The sequence below is a fragment of the Vicia villosa genome, linkage group LG4 (genome assembly GCF_029867415.1).
Source record: "Vicia villosa cultivar HV-30 ecotype Madison, WI linkage group LG4, Vvil1.0, whole genome shotgun sequence".
NCBI classification, from domain to species: domain Eukaryota; kingdom Viridiplantae; phylum Streptophyta; class Magnoliopsida; order Fabales; family Fabaceae; genus Vicia; species Vicia villosa.
The window spans coordinates 32292920-32317167 of record NC_081183.1 but is presented as its reverse complement, the minus strand read 5'-3'; positions in this window follow the sequence as shown (position 1 = coordinate 32317167).

The following is a 24248-nucleotide window of genomic DNA, read 5'->3' as shown; positions in this document are numbered from 1 at the left end:
CTCTTCTTGTAGGTCTCCATTAAGAAAAGCATTATTGATATCAACTTATTGATTTTCCCATTTCTTAGTAAGTGCCAAGGTCAAGATGATCCTAATGGGTTGTGGGGTTGACAACTGGTGGGAATGTTTCATAGAAATCAAATCCATTTTGCTAATGAAATCCCTTAGCCACAAGTTTTGCTTTATATTTTCTAATTCTTCCATGTGAGTTTTCCTTTACCTTAAATATCCATTTACATCCTATTGTTTTCCTGTGAGGTGGTAGAGTTGTGAGACACCAAGTTTCATTCTTGATCAATGACTCATATTCAAATTTCATAGCATTGAATCACTCAGGTTGACCAAGAGCTTGTTTGGTAGTGGAGGTTCAATATGTACCTGAAAATCCCTAGGCTTGAATTTTCCAGTCTTGGCTCGAGTGAGCATTGAGTGATTGTTGGTGACGGGAGGAGCATGAATGTGTTGAGTGTGAAACAAGGTGAGAGTGAGTCTATAGTGTTGGATAGTTGTGACTGATCATATTGGAAGGTTGAGATAGATTGAAGTTCCTTAGGTCTTAAGTTAGCTATAGACCCAATAGAAGTGGTCTGAGGTTCCTTATAACTTAAGTTACCAGCTGCCTCATATGGTATCTATGGGGATGAAGACATAACATGAATAATATGTGTGCCATGATCAATTTGAAATGTATGAGGTACCATAATTGAAGTGTTTGAGTGTTCTAATATCGGTGTAAAGGATTTTGATTAAGGAGTGTCAATTGTAGAAGTAAGTCCCATATCTATAATTATCTCGTGCCTCCTTTTTACAGCTCTATTCTAGTGGGAAGTATGTGGACAAGTGGGTGTATGTTGGATGCCTTGTACATTAAGTAACTTGGTGAAGGGACTAAACTCTTTTCCAAAGTTTGATTCAATTGCCTTGATTTTTGGTGTTGAATTGAGTTTATATATAACTTTGAAATAGTCTGTTAATTTAGTTAAACAAATATTATTAATTATAATAATTTGTGTTACCGCATACAATTTCGTCATTCTATAGGCATGCCGTCACATAATCCTTATTTCAAATGTTACGTTAACAAATGTGGCATTTAATTATTTAAAACAATGGAACAATAATATAAATTGTTACAGCTAACTTAACATAGCAACAATTTTTGCCTTACCATTAGGCTTACATTTACAGCCATAGTTCATTATTATTTTAAAAAAACTTGAAACAATCAGCACTATGATTTATACATGGCATTATTCACGGCAATATTAATGCTAAGGAACCTTCAAAGCATAATAGTGACTCATAATTAATATACCAATCATTATTGCAAATTCAAGAACATACCTAACCTTTATATATATATATATATATATATATATATATATATATATATATATATATATATATATATATATATATATATATATATATATATATATATATATATATATAATATTTTTTGTCCCTTATGTTAACCTCGGGGTTCAATTTGGTCTCTTAACGTCAAAAAGTGTCATATTAGTTTCTTAACTCTTCAAAGTGTGTCATTTTAGTCCTTTTTATCATATTAGCGACGGGAATAGCGACCAATTTTTGAATTTTTCCGTCGCTAATGTGACAAAGAGGACTAAAATGACACGTTTTAAAGAGTTAAAGAATCAATGTGATACTTTTTGAAATTAAGGGAGCAAAATGAACCCGATGTTAACATGAGGGACAAAAAGGATATTTTGCCATATATATATATATATATATATATATATATATATATATATATATATATATATATATATATATATATATATATATATATATATATATATATATATATATGGCTTAATAGCAACTTTAGTCCACCTATTTTGTCTTTTTCTTGATTTTGATCCCTCTATTTTAAAACTTACTATTTTAGTCCTCTTTTTAAGTTTTATGTGCAATTATCGTCCCCCTATTTTGCTTTTTTCTGCAAAATTAGTCCCTATTCCTGTATCTTTTTCAATAGAAAACTCAAAAGGGGACCAAAATCGTAGTTTTAAAAATGGAGGGACTAAAATCGAAAAAAGACAAAATACGGAGACCAAAGTTGTAATTAAGTATATATATATATATATATATATATATATATATATATATATATATATATATATATATATATATATATATATATATATATATATATATATATATATATATATATGAAATGATTATGAATACCCATAAATGAATTGATTTTATATTAATTTTTTCTTCATTACATATGTGATGTAATATAAATATGATTCATATTTTATTCAAAAAAATTAACACTTACAATCTTAACACTTACAATCTGAGTAATACAATAGATTTTTTTCTTCTCTTTTTCTATTTTATTATTTTATTTTACATGACTCGTTTTAAATTTTGATTTTATAATATATCTTATTAAATTATTAAGTATCCATAAAAGATAGAAAAATAATAAGTTTATAACATATGAAGTATTCCCGAAATATAAAAAATAATAAATTTCTTATATAGTTTATGAAGAATACATAAAACATCCTTGAAGAATATCAAAGTAATAAATTTCTTATATATAGTTCTTGAATAACATATAAAACATTTATGAAGGATAGTAATAAATTTGTTATATAGCTCCTGAAAAACTTATCAAAGCATCCCTAAAGAATTGTAATTATTATTATTTGTATTTATAAAAAAATTGTGATTGAATTTCTAAAAAATTACATAAAAAGATTTTGATTGAATTAAGCTACTGAAGAATGAAACAGAAGTTCAAATAAACTAATTAAAATAAATTGTTATCTCGATCCTCGTATAAACATATATGAATTAGAAGTTTAATATATTTCTCATTTGTAAAGTTTATAAAACTAATTATTAGCTGCTAATACTCAAATGAAAATAGATTCTCCTGTTGGCACTACTAGAAATTTGGCCTACGACCACGCTAAAATTGTCCACAGCTCAGAAACTGTGGCCACATATATGATTTGGCCATGGTTATCAAAGCGTAGACGTATGTTATAGAATATTGAATCCGGAGTGTAAAAATGTGGCCTTTACTTCAATTGCCACGGTTATAGAACTGCGGATATTTTAAGCCGCAAAGAAAAACAACGGCCTTATAATTTTGACTAAAACTTGTGGCTCAAATCCAAAAATTGAGTGCCCGCCATGTTTTCCCTCTTTTCTTTTCGTTTCCCGCTTTCTCTTGTTTTATATTTTATTTTATTTTTTAAGATTAAAAAGAAAAAAAACTAAAACAAATAAACATAAAATGGGATTAGGGTTAAGTGACTTTGGGGTTCTTCTCTTCTCCCTCTCACGATCGTGAAGCAGCAACGGCGCCGACATCACCACACAGCCACCGTGAACATACGAATTATCACCTCTCATCTCGACTCTCTTCTATCTCTGGTCTCCACGCGTTCTCAATCTCCCTCTCTTCTCAAATCCCAGGTTCTCTCTCGGTACGAAGGTCGCCACTCAGGTACATCTTCGACTTTTACGCTTCGTTTTCTCCATATCAAATTTCCTCCTCTTTTGCTTCTGAGTTTGAATCCTCTTCTGTGTTTTTCGTCTTTGTTCCAGTTGTTGATACGTGGATGGAGTTGATGCGGGTTGAAGGTTCCTTCTGGGTTTGTGAAGACTTGAAGGATCGATTGAAGAAGATGAAGAGGTGATGCCGTTTTCTTTTTCTTCTGCAGATTGATGAATGGTGACTGAAGGTTAAAGAAAAACGGTTATGGCGAAAGGTTGAATGAAGATTGGATCGAAAGAGATGGGTAAAGGGAATGTTAGAACAAGATTTGTTCTGATCAATTATCTTAGTTTTGATGATAACAATAATATGAATTTTGCTTAAGATAATATGGTACTCTAATCCAATGCAATTTCCTTTTCAGGAAATATATAAAGAGTACGCATAATTCAGCGCTCAGAAGCTTTGTCTCAAAGGGTTCAGCATGCAACATCAGAACATGGTCTGGCAAGACATCAGAAGATGGTCGAAGCAGAATCAGAACATGGGTCTATGGAAGCATCAGAAGAACAAGAGAACAGAAGCACTGAAGTTCTGATGGTATCACGCTCAGAAGCACTTCAAGGTCAGAAGATCAGAAGATGATTTGCACCAAGCTGTTTGACTCTGATGATATTCAAACGTTGTATTCACAAACATCAGATCAGAAGGAAGTACAAGTGGCAAGCTACGCTGACTGACAAAAGGAACGTTAAAAGCTATTAAAGGCTACGTCAGTAGACACAGCGTGAACAAGGCTCGAGGTAGTTGACAAAAGCGTATAACATTAAATGCGATGCTGTACGGAACACGCAAAGCATTAAATGCACTCAACGGTCATCTTCTCCAACGCCTATAAATATGAAGTTCTGATGAGAAGCAAGGTTAACGATTCTGCACCAAAACAACTCATATTAACTTGCTGAAACGCTGTTCAAATCAAAGCTCAGAATCTTCATCTTCATCAAAGCTCACTACATTGCTGTTGTAATATATTAGTGAGATTAAGCTTAAACGTTAAGAGAAATATCACAGTTTGTGATTATAGCTTTTAAGAAGCAATTGTAATACTCTTAGAATTGATTACATTAAGTTGTAAGGAACTAGAGTGATCGTGTGGATCAGAATACTCTAGGAAGTCTTAGAGGTTATCTAAGCAGGTTGTAACTAGAGTGATCGTGTGGATCAGTATACTCTAGAAAAGTCTTAGAGGGTATCTAAGCAGTTGTTCCTGGAGTGATCAGTGTGTGATCAGAAGACTCTGGAAGACTTAGTTGCTGACTAAGTGGAGAACCATTGTAATCCGTGCGATTAGTGGATTAAATCCTCAGTTGAGGTAAATCATCTCTGCGGGGGTGGACTGGAGTAGTTTAGTTAACAACGAACCAGGATAAAAATATCTGTGCAATTTATTTTTATCTGTCAAGTTTTAAAGCTACACTTATTCAAATCCCCCCTTTCTAAGTGTTTTTCTATCCTTCAATTGGCATCAGAGCGCCGGTTCTAAGGTGCAAGCACTTAACCGTGTTTAGAAAAGATTCAGGAAGAGAAAAACGCTTCAGTAAAAGATGGTTGATGAAAGTGAAAAGTCTACACCTGCATCTACATCTGGCTCTGCTGAGCAATACAACGGTAACAATGGTTATACTAGACCGCCGGTATTTGATGGTGAAAACTTTGAATACTGGAAAGATAAACTGGAAAGTTACTTTCTTGGTCTAGATGGTGATCTATGGGATCTTCTGATGGATGGTTACAAACATCCAGTAAATGCCAGTGGCGTAAAGCTGACAAGGCAAGAAATGAATGATGATCAGAAAAAGCTTTTCAGGAATCATCATAAATGCAGAACTGTTTTGCTGAATGCTATCTCTCATGCTGAGTATGAGAAGATATCTAACAGGGAAACGGCCTATGACATATATGAGTCCTTGAAAATGACTCATGAAGGAAATGCTCAAGTCAAGGAGACTAAAGCTCTCGCTTTAATCCAGAAGTATGAAGCCTTCAAGATGGAGGATGATGAAGACATTGAAAAGATGTTTTCAAGATTTCAAACTCTTACTGCTGGATTGAGAGTTCTTGACAAGGGATACACCAAGGCTGATCACGTAAAGAAGATCATCAGAAGCTTACCCAGAAGATGGGGTCCTATGGTGACTGCATTCAAGATTGCAAAGAATCTGAATGAAGTTTCTCTGGAAGAGCTTATCAGTGCCTTGAGAAGTCATGAAATAGAGCTGGACGCAAATGAGCCTCAAAAGAAAGGTAAGTCTATTGCATTAAAATCCAATATCAAGAAATGCACTAACGCTTTTCAGGCTAGAGAAGAAGATCCTGAAGAATCAGAATCTGAAGAAGAAGATGAACTGTCCTTGATCTCCAGAAGGCTAAATCAACTCTGGAAGACCAAGCAAAGGAAGTTCAGAGGCTTCAGAAGTTCAAAGAAATTTGAACGTGGAGAATCTTCTGATGACAGAAGATTTGACAAGAAGAAGGTCATGTGTTATGAATGCAATGAGCCTGGACACTTCAAGAATGAATGTCCAAAACTTCAGAATGAAAATCCCAAGAAGAAGTTTCATAAGAAGAAAGGTCTTATGGCAACCTGGGATGAGTCAGAAGATGATTCAGACTCTGAAGATGAGCAGGCTAACTGTGCGCTGATGGCGACAGAAGATGACGAATCAGAATCTACATCAGAATCAGATTCTGAAGAGGTATTTTCTGAACTTACTAGAGATGAGTTAGTTTCCGGTCTAACTGAACTTCTGGAACTCAAGTCTCAGATCAGTCTCAAATACAAAAAGCTGAAAAAGCTATTTGAATTTGAAACAAAGAAGCTTGAGTTGGAGAATTCTGAATTAAAAGAAAAACTTTTAAAATTATCCAATAATGTTGGATCTCCTTCTGATTCAGAAAAATCCACTCCCAGTCTAAACCATATTCTGAAAGAATATGATTTAAGTTTCAGGAAGTTCTTATCTAGAAGTATTGGCAGAAGTCAGCTAGCTTCTATGATATATGCTGTGTCTGGAAACAAAAGAGTCGGCATTGGTTTTGAGGGTAAAACCCCATACAAACTTGAACCTGTTGATGAAATGAAATTCACATACAAGCCATTGTATGATCAGTTCAAGTATGGCCACTCCCATGATATTAGGCACACTTCACATGCTCAAAGTCTTCACATAACACACACCAAAAAGCATGTGACACAACCTAGGAAATATCATGAAACTCATATTAAAAATTATCATGCTGTTTCTCCTATTGCTTACAATGTAAAACCCAAGTTCAATCAGAACTTGAGGAGAACTAACAAAAAAGGACCCAAGAAGTTGTGGGTACCAAAGAAAAAGACTATTTCTTTTGCATATTCTCTTGGCGACAAAGAAGATAAAAGTCAACATGACATGTCACCTGGACTCAAGTTGGTCTCAACACTTGAAGGGAAGAAGGACTGTCTTCCAAGTTCTGGTACTTAAATCTGTTGAAGAAACTATGTTCGTAAGAGATCAGAAAATAAAGTTTATTAGTCTGGAAACCATCTGTTTTGTTTGTTTCTAAAGCATTGATGTTTCGTTCTTGATTATTCTGAATGCTCTAAATGCTACAGAATATACAATATTGAAACATTGATTGTGGACTAATCAATAAATATCTGGTTTGATGATAAACTTGTTTCTGATAAAACAAAGCAGCTTAAGAATTTCTGCAGATACAATTTTGTCGTATCGGAAGCTGCAGAACAAAGGAGTGAATCTCCAGAAGTTGGCAGTCTCAGAAGCAATAGATCAGAAGATCAAGTTGCTGCATCTTTAGAGAATCTGAGAATTTCTGAAGAACCAACTAACAGAAGATCACTTAGACTTGCATCAGCTTATCCAGAAGATGTGATTCTTGGGAAGAAAGATGATCCTATCAGAACCAGATCATTTCTTAAGAATGACTATCAGAAGCAGTGATCAGAATCAAAAGGCGTAAAGCCTATTCATATTTTACAGCTGTCATCTATTATCTGATGGTGAACACGTGTCTGTACGGTTAGTACAAAGCGTGCAGTTGAAAAGACCCCGACCTAGGTAACTGTATTAAATCATTTCATTTACCACGTTCTTTCTCCTTACGTCACTCATCATTTAATAAAATTGATTTCTTTTGATTCTGGAACTGTTCAGTTTATATTTCTTATTATTTTCTTTTTCAAATCCGTCTCTATATATTCTTTTCAAATCATCACATATATTTTTTTTTGCTCCCTTGTCTCTCTCTCTTCTTGCATTCTCTCGTTTGAAAAGTTCTTAGCCGTTTTCTAAAAACCCTAATCGAAAACCCAGTTCGCTTTTCTTGTTCGTTTTTGTTCATTCTGCATCCATGGCTGCCTTCTCATCCCAAAATGCTGAGTCATCTGTTCCTCATCATCTCCAAGAAGAAACTTTGCAACTCACTCCTGTTGTTGCATGCTCCATCCCTAAAGATGAATTGGAAGTTCTGTGTGAACTCATGGTTGACTTTGACAACATTGAAGAAAACCAATTTCACCTTAAAGAAGACATCATCTTTCAAGGATGGACCTCGTTGTTTGCTGAGTTCGTTGGTCCAGTTTATCCGGATCTTGTCAAGGAGTTCTGGGCACATGCTGTGGTTGCTCCAAAATCTATACTTTCTTTCGTCCATGGAAAGTTTGTTGTTATTACTGAAAACATCCTAAGAATGATGTTTGATCTGAAAAACCCTGAAGGGGTTTATGAGTTTGATCAAAGGGCAGATTTGGGAGATGTTCTATCCACTCTCTATCCAAATGTCAAGAAAACAAAACACGTCAAGGATTTGAAAGATGTCTACAGAATCTGGACAAAGATCCTTCTTGGGTGTTTCTACCATAGGAAAGCAACACATGCCTCGGATTTCATCAGTAATGATCAAAGGTATATTCTTTATTGCATTGCCACTCAGAAGAAGGTTGATGCGATTTACATTATCTTCAACCATATGTGGAAAGCAGTAAAGGATTCCAGAAACGCTTTCAGAAAAGAAAATGGTGGAACAATCATTCCTTTTGGTAGAATTATTACAAACCTTCTGGTGCATTCCAAGACTGTTGAGAGTCTGGAGTCTGAAGGTATTATCAAAGACCTTGCTGTCACCTCTGGAGCCTGTCTGAATGCTTTTTCTTTAAAGAAGATGAAAATAATTGACACTATCCTCAAAGTTCCTCAACCTCTAGCTGGAACAAGAATCAGAAGAAAACCAGTTCTAGCTGACTTTGAAACCTTCTTCAATAGTGAGGTACCTGAAGTCAGAACTAAGTATCTGAAGTCACAAAAAGAGGATAAGAGTCTTAAAGATCAAGACAAAGGTGCTCCTATTAAAGTGAATCGCAAGAAGGAAGAAAGGACCAAAAGAAAGTTTGATCATCCTGCTGCTACCACCAAGAAAGAAGTGGTCCCAGAAGAAGTCATTGCAAAGGTTGTTAAGGCTGTCTCTGCTGATTTTGAGAAGAAAAAGAAGGAAGCCGAGAAAAAGAAGAAGAAGTCAAATAACAATGCTGAGATTGTTGAAGTTGTTGAGAAGAAGAAAACCAGAAAAAGAAAGATGATTCTTCAAGAATCTGATGAAGAAAATATCTCTCAAGAGGCTGAGAATCAACCAGAAGTTCTGGCATATGTCAGAAGGAAAGAAATCGCTAGCGGCAAAGCAAAGATTATTGAAGAGCCGAAGAGTAAGAAGCAGAAGAAGACTGAGGATGTGGCCAAAGCTTTTCTGAGAGGATCCAAAGGTATATGCATTTCTGAACCTGATTTTGTTCCTGCTGTTTGTTCAGAAGCTGCACCAATGGAGGTTGTCCCTACACCTGAACCAGAAAAAGCCACATCAGAATCACCTGTCTTTGTCCATGTTCTTACACCTCCATCTTCTCCTATAACCATTCCTTCCTCTCCACCTACCATAAATCCTGTTCTGGATATACCACCCCTTCAAACTCTCTTTCCATCTCAACCTTCTCTCAATGCCACCCTAGAACATACTCCCTCCACCTCTCAAAACAATCTTTGTGATTCTCCTCTTCCAACCTCTGCATCACATGAGCAGCTGCTCCGTGATTGCAACTACACTCCCAAGCCTCGTCCTGAAGCTGAAGTGGTAGTGTTAGATTCTGATACTGAAGCAGAATCTTCTTATAGGTTGGATAGAGAACCTCATCCGTACTTCACTTCCAACCCTGCCTTTTCAAAAACCCAAATAAAATTCCGCCCTGTATATCCTATTGGTGTAGTTTTTGAAAACATAAAGAGGAATCTCAGAAGTACCTTTGATACTCTCAGAATTGCTGAAAGTTCTGGATTGAATGATGTTGCTATGCGGAACTTCTGGAGGATTTTTCGCAGAGAATCAGATGCTCTGTTTTTAGAACTTCAGGAAGCCTGTGTAGCTGCTGCCCCACGGCCTCGTGGAATTCTGAGGAATTATGAAGACTTCTGGTTTGCTAGTCTCAAAGGAAGACATCTGTTGGAAGAGAAGCCCTTCTTGGATGAGATGGAACAATTAAGACTCGCTGCTGCATTGGAAGCCAATCCTTGCAGGGAGATTGTGGTCTGGATACCTCAATATCCTGTTCTACTTGGGGACTTCAAGACTCTCTTTGACTATCTAAGGGAAAATCCTTCTGAGAAAGATCCAAGCTTGGTCATTCCAGAAGTTGTTGACCCACCAGTAGTTGAAGGTCCTTCTGCTCCCAGGAATCTAGCTGCCATTCTTCAGGCACTTGAGAATGGAGACTCGGAAATTCCTGCTGCAGAATATGGAGATGCTTCTATGCAAGAAGCAGATGCTGAAGATCATGTTGCTGAATCAGATCCTGTTGAGGAAATCCCTGCAAATGATCTATCCATGGAAGCTACAGATCAAGTTGCTATTCCTGTGGTTGAAAGCGGTGAAGCTTCTTCTGATGAATCTTCTCGTCTTGCAAGGACTCTGGAAGAATTTCAGAGGAGACAGGATGAGCAAAGCTTACTCAATGATGAGTATAGAGCTTTCATGGTGAGGCAAGAAGGACACAACAATGAGGTTCAAGAGATGCTGGCCAAGATCTTGTCAAGGCTAGGGCCATCTTAGATTGAGTCTGTGTTGTTTCTTTCTTTTCGTTGCATCTGTCTTCGTGCATCTGATCTTAATTATCTTCATGTACTTCTGTACCTGCTGTTTGAACTTCAATGAAATCATCTTCTTCCTCCGTGTGTTTCGTTTTGTTTGTCTCTGAATCTTTTTTTGCTTTTTGATGATATGACAAAAAGGGGGAGAAGATAAATGATAAATGATTTGATTAATCTATCAGTTGCTGGGTAAAGCTCCCACACATTTACTAACAAGAACTGCAAGTTCTATATGGTTTAAGTGTTTTGCAGGTATAAAGAAGTGAAGAGAATCTTCAAAGCAAACACAGAAGCAAAACCATAAGGAGTGTTATTCTGTAAAAAGAATAAACTCATGGAAACTGAAGCAAGCTTAGTGCTGTCAAGCTTCAGAAATCAGAAGCAAGAAAGAAGAATAAATCAGAAGCACTGATAATAGAATTTGATCCATATTTGTCTATTTGATCTGACAAAATTCTATTTGCTCTGATACATTATTTTAGCCTATATGGCTCTGATACATATCATGTGTTCTAATATACATTTTATGTTCTGACTCGTTCATGCTGACTTTTGTCGTTTAGTTTTTGTTCTGTAACATTTCAGGATGTAGAGATGCTCAGATGATGCTCTGGTACATTCAACAATGTTCTGATACAAATCTAGCATGAAGTGATGTTGGTAGAAATTCAAAGCTCTGAAGCTATCCGAGGGAAGCAGAAATCAGAAGCTGTGAAGGTTCTAAAGATCCAGAAAACTCAAGTTCTGAAGCTGTCCTAAATGGAAGCAGAAATCAGAAGCTGTGAATGTTCAGAAGATCAAAGAAATTCAAGTTCTGAAGCTGTCCTAGATGGAAGCAGAAATCAGAAGCTGTGAATGTTCAGAAGATCAAAGAAATTCAAGTTCTGAAGCTGTCCTAGATGGAAGCAGGAATCAGAAGCTGTGAGTGTTCTAGGGATCTAAGGAAATTCTAGTTCTGAAGCTGTCCAATGGAAGCAGAAGTCAGAAGCTAGGAATTCTCTAAAGACAGAAGCTTATATGATCGTCTCTACCGAAATAATCAGGGAAGTCTTTTATTAAAGTTCTTCGAGTATTTATTTCAGGGGGAGATTATTTATCTCAGGGGGAGATTGTTAATCTCAGGGGGAGACATATTCATATGCTTATGCTATAGCTGTGTAATTTGTCTTTTGCCGTCTGTTCTTTCTGATCGCAAATTCATATCATTTATATATGTTTTTGTCATCATCAAAAAGGGGGAGATTGTTAGAACAAGATTTGTTCTGATCAATTATCTTAGTTTTGATGATAACAATAATATGAATTTTGCTTAAGATAATATGGTACTCTAATCCAATGCAATTTCCTTTTCAGGAAATATATAAAGAGTACGCATAATTCAGCGCTCAGAAGCTTTGTCTCAAAGGGTTCAGCATGCAACATCAGAACATGGTCTGGCAAGACATCAGAAGATGGTCGAAGCAGAATCAGAACATGGGTCTATGGAAGCATCAGAAGAACAAGAGAACAGAAGCACTGAAGTTCTGATGGTATCACGCTCAGAAGCACTTCAAGGTCAGAAGATCAGAAGATGATTTGCACCAAGCTGTTTGACTCTGATGATATTCAAACGTTGTATTCACAAACATCAGATCAGAAGGAAGTACAAGTGGCAAGCTACGCTGACTGACAAAAGGAACGTTAAAAGCTATTAAAGGCTACGTCAGTAGACACAGCGTGAACAAGGCTCGAGGTAGTTGACAAAAGCGTATAACATTAAATGCGATGCTGTACGGAACACGCAAAGCATTAAATGCACTCAACGGTCATCTTCTCCAACGCCTATAAATATTTCTGATGAGAAGCAAGGTTAACGATTCTGCACCAAAACAACTCATATTAACTTGCTGAAACGCTGTTCAAATCAAAGCTCAGAATCTTCATCTTCATCAAAGCTCACTACATTGCTGTTGTAATATATTAGTGAGATTAAGCTTAAACGTTAAGAGAAATATCACAGTTTGTGATTATAGCTTTTAAGAAGCAATTGTAATACTCTTAGAATTGATTACATTAAGTTGTAAGGAACTAGAGTGATCGTGTGGATCAGAATACTCTAGGAAGTCTTAGAGGTTATCTAAGCAGGTTGTAACTAGAGTGATCGTGTGGATCAGTATACTCTAGAAAAGTCTTAGAGGGTATCTAAGCAGTTGTTCCTGGAGTGATCAGTGTGTGATCAGAAGACTCTGGAAGACTTAGTTGCTGACTAAGTGGAGAACCATTGTAATCCGTGCGATTAGTGGATTAAATCCTCAGTTGAGGTAAATCATCTCTGCGGGGGTGGACTGGAGTAGTTTAGTTAACAACGAACCAGGATAAAAATATCTGTGCAATTTATTTTTATCTGTCAAGTTTTAAAGCTACACTTATTCAAACCCCCCCTTTCTAAGTGTTTTTCTATCCTTCAGGGAATGATTTCTGTTAGAGGTTGTTATGAGGTGAATTTGAGAGAAGGATTTCTGTTAAAGGTTAGTTCTTAATTAACGATCCTTGAATGTTTATGGTTTTTTCTTTGATAAGTAAAAACAAAACAGACTTTGTTTTCTAGTAAATTGAAATCCAGTTTTTGTATTGTTATTGGATTTTGATTTTGGAAGGTAAATGACAAAATTCAGATGTCTTGTTTATGTAATTTTTGTGTCGATTCCTCTCACCTTTGTTGGCATTTTTGAATTGTTGATTAAACATTAGAATTTGTCTCAAATTATATCTACAAATCGTCATTCCCTGATGCATACCTATTGTTATTATATTATTAGGACAAATATTTTGAAGATGCAAAACTCATAATTGAAGCCATAAAAAGTAAAGGTGTTGCATCTGTCGGGGCTGCTGGATTTTGTTGGGGTGGTGAGTGCTTCTCATTCTAATCATTTTTGTATATCTTCCTTTGCTTAATGTTCGAAATGCAACTAAGCTTAAATTGAACTCACACAATGTAATATGTTTACTTCCTTTTGTCAGCTAAGGTTGTTACTGAACTCGCGAAATCCAAACTTATTGAAGTTGTGGTGCTTTTATATCCATCATTTGTTTCTGTGGATGACATAAAGGGTATGGATTTTCAATTTTTGTATTCTTAATTTGCATTTTCAGGTTCCAATTCCATTGACATCAACAGGAATGGAGATGCTTGAGTTTTATCATGCTTTCAATTATTCCCTTTACCATTTCAGAATTAGAAGGGGCTGCCTTGACCTTTAGTTTAATGAGATGGTAGAGGATAAGGTGCAGCCACACATTCATAGGATTTAATATATATTTATGACTTGAGGATGATGATGCTAAAGCGGCAATTAAAATTTCGGTATCTGAAGTTACTCAGGTGATTTTTGAGTAAAGAATACCGATTGAGTTATTTTAGGAGTTGATAGTTTCTTGCCGGTTGTAATTATAGTTGGTTTGTATGACATGCAGACACCGGAAGTGCTTGAGTTGGCCAAGGAAATCAAAGAAAAGTTGAAAGAAGCTAGTAAATATGGTACAAATATTACTTTCTATTTCAATAATGTATGAAGTTTATGGTAAAAAATAATGTGTAAAGTTCTGTTTAGTGTTTTGTCTTTAGTCTTTCATTGTGAAGATGAAAGAATAATAGAATGATAAAAAGGGTGAATGATAAAAGAATAATAGAATAATAGACTGATGTGTTCTTTACGTATACAATATTGTTTAAATAATCTTATTCATATCTCTTTGTTAATTAACGAAATCTCTAAATAATTTCCATGCTTCATTGTTTTTTCTTTTCAAGTATTTTGGTCTTGCTTCTGTTTGTTTTATGATGGAACTACATCGGCTTGCATATGCTCAAGTTCTATCGTCACATGCATTGACCTGGCAAGTAAGTGCAAGATAATCAAGCCAAAAACATTCTATTAATTTGATCTTGAATTAGTAAATTATCTTGAATGAACTGTATTTATTATTGATGAACACCAAAATTTACTGCTGCACACATGTCTTGGATTTTTACACGAGGTTGATGAATCTGAAAACTTGAAAGAGTAAGGATGAATTTGATGTTACATAGATATGATTAAGAAACTCCAGGAAACTTAAACTATCAAGGCCAAGTGAAACTCTTTTTTTATAATGAAGATTGCAGTTTTATCAATTCATAACAACAATATTTATACAAGTAATCTAATTTGGTGCTCATGTTCACATATCTGCAGATAGCTCCAATATATCTAACATCATGCATGAAGCAAGGAATGGGCTTGCTCGAGAATTTATTGTACAAACAATATGTTCAACACAACAACTTGTTGCTTAAGGTAATTTGTTTCATCTTAATTTTTTTCATTTTCAATTCAAAAGTCTGATCCTTATTAATTTTTTAATATGCTTGTGAGTGACAGAAAAGTTATTCTGATTCATGCAGAACATTGAGATATGCCGTTTGTACGGGCTTGATCATATCAGTTCAAATATCATGAAGGTAACATGCATTATTGATTTGGTTAACTGTCACAAATACTATGGGTAAAAAGTGTGGAGATTACAAATCTTCATCTTTTCCGAATGATTTTCATATTCTGATATGACTTTTCTTGATAAGCTTTCTATCAACCCATAAATAGAAAAGACAGTGAATTTTTGAATTATGTCTTTACGCCCAATAATACATCATCTTTTTAATGAAGTCATTGTTATTGTGAATACTTTCTAATGGATGACTCTAAAGTTACTTTAATTATTTCTCTCTGATGTATTATATTTGATAATATAAGTATCTTCTTGATGAGTACATCAACAATGGTACTCTAGCATTAAAGTTCTTAAATGATCCTCTTTTAGACATTCTAATTCTATGGTTTCTTTGATTTGCAGCTAACCCTTTTCTCAGGATTTGTCAGCTATCAGATGGTTAGAGATGCATATGATGGTTAAGTTTCCTTCATTGCCCTCTATCTAGATATTGTTTTCTTTATACTGCTGTAATGTTTTTGTATGTCTTATCCACATAATGAATGATGGTGGATTGAATTAAGATGTTATATCAGAAACATATAGCAAGTGAAATCATAGAGTCGAATCCAGGACTCGTTTTATATTTAGTTTTGGTTTAAGTTTATTAGATATATAATGTACTTAGTCAATCACGATGCTATTGTCATTGATGTGTAGACACTAAAATAATTTGTATTCATACAATTATAGTAATCAAGTTTTAAATTCTTCAAAATTAGTTTAAGTGATTGATGTGTTGGTTTGAAAAAGAAAATCAGCCCTTTGGACAAGTTTGGTTTCACTATTGGAGTACTTAGAACTAATTCTAAAAAATTAGTATTATTGTTGAAATTATATATATATATATATATATATATATATATATATATATATATATATATATATATATATATATATATATATATAATGATACCTTTGTGTAATGACACAGAAATAAACCGTGGCAAGATTAATGGATTAGAATGTACAATATATAACCACGGTTTTAAATTTGTGGTCATAACCAAACCGTGGCTATATCTTAAACCAAAACGGTATGTTAAACGTTAAATTGAAACCGTGGCTTTACCATATGGCCACCGTTTTTAAGTCATGGCAAGTACAAACCGCGGCCTTAATCAAGCTACCTAAACCGTGGCCTAAAAAAGCCACGGTTGTAAAAAAGGCGTGGTCTATACCAAAAAACCGTGGACTTTACTTTAGGCCACGGCCGTATACTCCACAGTTGGATTTCCGTGGCCAAACCGTGGCCTCAGCGTTACGCCACGGTTATTTTGCATATAGCCTCGGTTTTCTCGGCGTGGCAGGAGGCCTTTTTTCCTGTAGTGTGGACAATCTAATATTGCAAATTAGTTGAAACTGTGTATGAAGCGTGGTAGGAAAGTTGGTTCTAATATTAAAAATCCTCTACAAGAAAAGCGATAAATTAAAGATGACTTAAGTGAGGATATGAAAACTCCAGAAGTACTTTGATATAATTTATTTTTGAGTTACAGAATAATTAATCAGATACCTGAAATTTATGAAAATAAAGAAATCTCGATAAATTATGTCATGAATGAAATATGATGGAACCAAAATAAAGTCGACATTGACAATATCTTTGTATATAATATAGTGCTAAAGATGATAAATGATAACGAGGATCATGAATTAAAGTCTATCAAAGATTGTAGACAGAGTCAAAATTGGTCAAAAATGAACAGATCCAATTGAAGAAGAATTAAACTCTCTTTACACGCGACACAATTTTGGACCTGTAGTTCGGACACCTCATGGTGTGAAACCAATTGGATATAAAAAAGTTTTGGTGAAAAAGCAAAATAAAAATGGTGAAATTGTGAGATCCAAAATTAATTTGTTGCTCAATAGTTTTCGCAAAGACCTAAAATTGATTTTGATGAAACATATCCACCTGTAGTGGATGCAATTCAATTTTTGATATTTAATTATCCTTGTAGCAGATGAATGGCCTAATTTTAAGATGATGGATGTTGTAACAAGTTATTTGTATGACCCAGTTGATTGTAACATTTACATGAAACTATCTAAAATGTTTAATGTATCAAAGACACATAACTTTGAATCTCGAGAAAGCTACTCCATCAAATTAAACAAGTCTCTTTATGGGCTAAAACAATATAAACACATGTGGTATAATTGTCCCGGTGAATATTTGTTAAGGGAGAGATATACAAATAACTCCACGTGTCATGTATTTTTATGGAAATATATGGAAAAGAATTTTCTATAATAGATATTCATGTGGATGACATATGTGTTATTGGAACTCATGAAAAGTATCTAAATGCTATAAATTGTTTAAAGAAGTTGTTTGAGATGAAGGACTTGGAAAAGACAAAGTCCTTACCAAGTGACAATTTAGACAATGAAATTTTTTTACATCATGAATGTTTTATAGCAAAAGTGTTAAAATATTTTTATATGGACAAATCTTGTATGTTATATAACAGAAGTGTTAAAACATTTATTTATGAACAAATCTCATATGTTGTCTACCCCTATATGATGTTACATCATTGGATGAGCAAAAGATTCTTTAAGACCTCGAGAAGAGGATGAAAACTTAGTGGGTCCAGAAAGACCTAATTGATTAGATTAGTAAAATATTTCCCTCTAGCTATTTCCATTGCTACTAAGTCATCTGGCACAACTTTAAGACACTTTTGAAAATGTTTTCTTTTGGTTAAGGCATTTGAAAAAGGTTGTGTGTGTGTGTGTGTGTGCGCGCGCGCTTATAGCCATATACTTTTACGAAAAATTCATTCACTTTTACAATAGGTTGCTCACTTACTAATCTAGGAGATTAACTCTTCCTATAAACCTTTTTTCCAGATGTTATCTCATGTTTTGACATGGATTTGAGATCACTTGAGGTTTTAGATAATGTAGTTTATTTTCCTTCTTTGAATATATAAGTTCATCAAACCAATTTACTTGGGTTTGTATCTCTAACTGCTTATGCCACTTATGCTTGACTTATCCAGTTCTCTTTATGTTGACTTTTATGATTGACCTTATAGGTACCTTTACAGTTTTCATCATTACAATACGATGCCTTGGTTAAATGTATATTACCTACAAAACATATACTACCTGCAAAACAAGGTTCCACAATTTACTCTTAAGAAACTACTAATACGATCTTAATTGAGAAAATTTGATCAGTGCATTTTGATGCACATTCCTCTATGTTTATACTTCTGCATTTCCATACTTTACCTTGGTTATTTTTCTATTTTAATCTGTTTTTATAAATCAGTTTATTTTTGCACTAATTTAAGTTTCGCACTTTATTTTCAGCATTAGCAGTCTGCACTAAAATGATTGTAACTGGAGCTATGGGAATCGGATCGATGCGTTCTAATAATCGCCTGAAAGCTAAGAGAAATAGCTACAACTTTCATGTTGGAGTCAAAGGAAGATTTTGAGTGCATAATTACCATAACTTCATTTGAAGTTGCAGCTTAGAAACAATTAGTTTTGGACCGGTTTTTGGGTCAGGTTTTTCATGTTTTTGACCTAGTTGGGTTATAACCCTAATTCCTTGTTTCTTCCCTATAGTTAGGTCTGGCCACTACTTTTCATTCATGTTTTTAATATTCACTATTCACGAAATAATTTTGAAGCTTGTACGATCGTGTAATGGAGAACTAATTCGAAGGTGAAATTTGCCGGAGTCGAATTCCAAATGCTTTGAGGTTTTTTATCAATTTCAATTAAATTGCTCATTCCTTTAAATATTATGCTCTATGTATTGTTTCCTTAATTCAAGTTCCATAGAATAAGTATGATTTGATTTGATGATTGTTGTTCCTATAATTTATTCGCGTTTGCTTAATCCTCGCAATTGTGTTTGCTTAATTCACAATATTTCAATCCGTTTTCTTAATTCGAAAATTAGGAATTTACATCTTGTAGTATGAATTACGCTTGTTGACTCATTACTATAATCAAATAGGAATTAAAATCATTCGGGGAATTGAAATTACACTGACCGATGATACGTTGGACATCGAACCGACAGATTAACCTGTTTTAATCACTTATTCAATAATCACTTTTTATTTTCTCTTCTTTGATTCGATTCTAAAACAAATCCCCCATTATCATTTTTACTGTTAGTTAATAAAATCAATAATCCTTGCGATACGACTCGAGCCATTGTCAGTGTACTACGCTTTTTAAAGTTACTCGTTTTGATTCGTGTGCGGCAGCGGGTCAAATTGGCGCCATTGCCAGGGATTCTCTTCGTTATTAACTGATATTAGAGTCATATGTTTAGTGTACTCGCGTTTAGGCCCTAGTTTCCTCACGATTTTGGTCAATTCACGTTTAGAGTCGAAAAAATTCGGTTTTTCGGAAAAATTATTCTCGATTTTAAAACTTTTTTACCTATTGGGACCAGAAAAATTGTGGGATCAATATTCCCTGGAGTCCGACCTCAAATTTCCAAATTCCTCTTTTTTCTATTTTTAATTGTTTTTTCACAATTTTTGCAGTTTCGAAAAAATCCACAAAAAATGTTAAAATTCTTATTTTGCTTCAGTAGATTAAATTGGGTGTTTTTGTATTTTCTGAATTTATTTTAATTTTATCTCTTCTTGCATTTTGTTTCTGCCTATTTGGGACATAGTTGGTATTGATGTGTTTGTTGATAACATGGCTGAACAAAGAACTTTGAGACAGTTGACTGCCCCTGATGTGAACTATAATGGTTTATGAATTGAGTATCCCGCAGCTGATGCACCTTTTGAATTAAAATCTGGTTTGATACATTTGTTGTCTAGGTTTAATGGTTTTGCAGGTGAGGATCCGCATAAGCATCTGAATGAATTTCATGTTGTGTGCTCTGCTCCTTCCGAACCTTCACTAGAGGATATTGTCAAACAAATGGCTGCAAATAATCTCCAGTGTCAACAAAAAATAGATTATACTCTACAAACTTTGCAAACACATATTTAATAACTTGCCTCTTCGATAAATGCCATGCAACAAGCTCAAACCTCAAACCAACAACCCATGGAAGAACATTCTATTTTTCAAATAGAGTTGCTTTCTGAAACTGTTGATAATACTTTTACTGATTTGTTTACAACTGATTTTCCATCATTCCCTGGTTTTGATGATGTTTACTCTTGTGATGTTTGTACTGACACTAAAATTTGCTATGTTTATGCTGAAATTGAGGTTGCCTTGCAAATTGATATTCTTACTGCAGATGAGGTTCAAATGAAGTTGTTCATGTAGATAAAGCTCTCGACACCCCGGCTGCCCGGAACAAACCATCCATTGAACAACCACCTCCCCGAGAGCTGAAACCAATTCCTTAAAATCTTAAATATGTTTATTTAGAGATGAATGAAAAACTTCCGGTTATAATTTCTTCTAAACTTTATTTTGATCAAGAAGGTAAGTTTTTGCAGGTTTTGAAGAAGCATAAGAAAGGAATTGGATGATTGTTGTTCCTATAATTTATTCGCGTTTGCTGAATCCGCGCAATTGTGTTTGCTTAATTCACAATACTTCAATCCGTTTTCTTAATTTGGAAATTAGGAATTTACATCTTGTAGTATGAATTGCGTTTGTTGACTCATTACTATAATCTAATAGGAATTGAAATCATTTGGGGAATTGAAATTATACTGACCGATGATAAGTTGGACAACGAACCGGCAGACTAACCTGTTTTAACCACTTATTCAATAAACACTTTTTATTTACTCTTTTATGATTCGATTATAAAACAAACCCCCATTATCGTTTTTACTGTTAGTTAATAAAATCAAGAATCCTTGCGATACGACTCCAGCCATTGTTGATGTACTGCGCTTTTTAAAGTTACTCGTTTTGATCCGTGCGCAACAGCGGATCAAAAGTATAAAAGTAATTGTGAATTTTAAATACCAAAATTCACCCCCCCCTTTGTGCTTGAAGTCACTTGTCTATCATGGCCCTCTACTTATAAACTGGTGCATGTTATGCCACTTGATTGTGCTTTAATGTATTTAGGTTTTCAGCAATTGTACCTAAAATAAAACTAGAAAATCATATCAAAATCAAATTGTTGTAGAAAAACAGGAAAGAATAATGCAAAAAAATTCAGTGATACATCTCCGTAACATAGGGAGGAAAAATTCGAAGTTGCATTTCCGTAAAAAGTCACGATGGAAGAAAATGCAGAAAACCCCTATGATGCCCTAAACACCAACAAATGAGAATGCATGTTTATACAAGCTACCTATTTTTCATTTAACTACAACCTAATACATCTTAAACAAACTGTTTTACCTAATACATGCATCACAAATAAAAAAGGTAAGGAAAAACTTATCGATTAAGAGTTGTTGCGTGAAAGATTTAATTAATTGAATGTAATGTTCTAGGGTTGATTGCAATGAGGTAGAAGTAGTGTTGAAGCTTTAAAATGGCCTAGTAGATTCCTGCTCACGAGCTCTTTGAAATGTTTTCGGAAGTCTAGAAAATGAAGAAGGAATGAGGAAGGTTCTGGCGTGAGATATATGAATTAAAATCCGTTCGAAGATGCATCTCCATAAAAATCACTGAGCGTAAAACACTGAGTTTTGACATAACCTTTCAGAGATGCACCTCCGAATTCACCCTAATATGGATACGAAAATGCATCTTCGGGCACATTTTTAGGAAAAATGGGGGTGACTAACTCACAAAAGAGTTCAACATGTGTAATATGGGCGTGCCTTAAGATTCATCTTCAGAATCTAGGGGTATTTGCTACTTTTCACTGTGGTGAACTAGCATCCAATGGGCTCGACCATAAACTATTGAAATAAGGGAGAAACTGCATTTTATATTATTAATTGAAATATGTAAACCCATGATGTAACATCCCGGCTTTATTAGTTATTTTATTAATTATGTTATTTTGGGTGTTTTGATAATTATTTATTTTAATTAATTATTATGTGGTATAATGATTATTTAATTATATAATTATGTGTGTGTTTGTGTTATTTGGGTTAATTAAGTTATTTGGGAGATATAATTGATTGAGCCTAAATAGAATATGAGATTGGTTTGTGGGTTAAGCCCATTAAGAAAAGATATAGTAAGAGTAGAGATTAAGGTTTTAGAGTCATAACTCATTTGGGGGAAAAAGAAAGAAGAGAAAGAAGAGAAAGAAGAAAAGAGGCTAAGAGAAGAACAAAGAGGAGAGGATAGTAGATTTCACCAAAAGGGTGGATTGAATCAAGAGGTAAGGGTTAGAATCCAAGTTAATATAGGTTACATGATTGGTGTAATACGGTGAACTGACTTTATCGAAATGTGCGGATAGCAAGAGTCGCCACCGACTTTTATTTTATCCAATTGGAAAGGCAAAAAGAACAGGAAATACCTTTGAAAGATTTTGAGTTCGGGGGGTAGGTTATACAAAGGGAAGGTGTAAGGCACCCTTTGCATCCATGGTTATCCATGGGCTCTTAATTGCTTAGCTCACTTTGTTTGTTTGTTTGAAATGTTTGAAAGAGTGTCGTGTGTGAATAATAAAGAGATTTCGTTTAAGGACTTTAGCTTGTAAATAAGCGTGGCCTTGTTTGAAAGTATTTGAAAAGGAGGTGTGAAAAGCATTTGAATTTGTTTGTATTGAGCAAGCAATTAAGAACTACCTACCCTAAGTTCGAAAAATTGTTCTTTTAGTTTTTCGGGCGAAAGGGTCTATCCATACCATAAAGGGTAGGAAGTCTTTCAATTGGATGTTGAAAGGGTCATCGTGTAATCGTTCGCCATAAGACTGTCCCTAGCCATAAAGAGGGCAGGTAGTCTAAGGGAAGGATATAATAGTCTTTTTATCTGTTTAGGCATCATGCGAGGATACCTTAGCAATGGGGACAAATCATCATTTACCGAGGCAACATCGAGGGACAAAACTTACGATGAATGAACTGAGGGCAACATTTGCTTTAGGTATCCTCGGAATCGAGGGACTTGACTATTTTAAGGCATAATTCGTAAGGCAACAGGCAACAAGAGGGGTACCCTAAAGGTGAGTGTGTGCAGCAATCACGTGATTGTATTCAGATAATATTTATCTTATAATTAGTGATCTATGTTAATTCAAGGTTTGCACTCCCTAAGATTACTAACCACATAGTTAATATAAAATAACAGCAGAAATAAAATTTCCTACGCTATTACAATAAACACCGGTGGGGATGGGGAATTATAGCAGAAAATAAGAAATATAAATAATAAATTTAAATATCTTGAATGTCTTGCTTTCCTCGAACCCTGAAAATTAAAAGAAAAATAAAATATGGGAAAGAGCGTAAAAGAGATTCATTGGCTATTTGAAATATCCCTATTTTGGGCAAAGGCAGAATAAAATTAAAATAAGATTTAAGTAGGAAAAGAATTAAAAACTTAGCTTCTTGATTGGCATGGCGCGTAATCGAGGATCTTTGATTAACCCTGAAAATTAGGCATGAAGAAGAAAAGTGTTTAGTGTATGAGTAATTCCAACAATTATAAGGTGGCAGATTAAAAATCAAAGTAATAATTTAGGCAAAAATAAAAAAAAAGGCGAAGCCAAAGGAAAACCTCGAACAGGGCAAAAGTCAACCCGATAAATAAAGGCCAAAAAAACCGTATAAGGCGAATAAAATAGTTATTATTGTTCAAAACAATTATTGACAAAATAATGGGAAAGTCGAGTTTTCGACTAAAACAAATAAAATAATCACACATAAAGAAAATATTAAATTTAGTACCTATATATATATATATATATAAAAAAAAATTTAAAAATATTAAATAAATAAATAAATAAATAAAAAAGAAGTTTGATAAATTAAAAATTAGTAATCAAAAATAAATAAATAAAAGGAGGAGAACATAGCTGGGGCGTTGATCTGGTGCTACGCATTCTGGAAGGTCTATGGTGCTGCTGCCTGTTCATGGACGTTGGATCTGGTACTAGGAAAATCAATGGCTGGTCATTGAGGGTGTAGGGTAGACGCATGCGAATGTGTCACGCTGGATCCGTTGCCAAA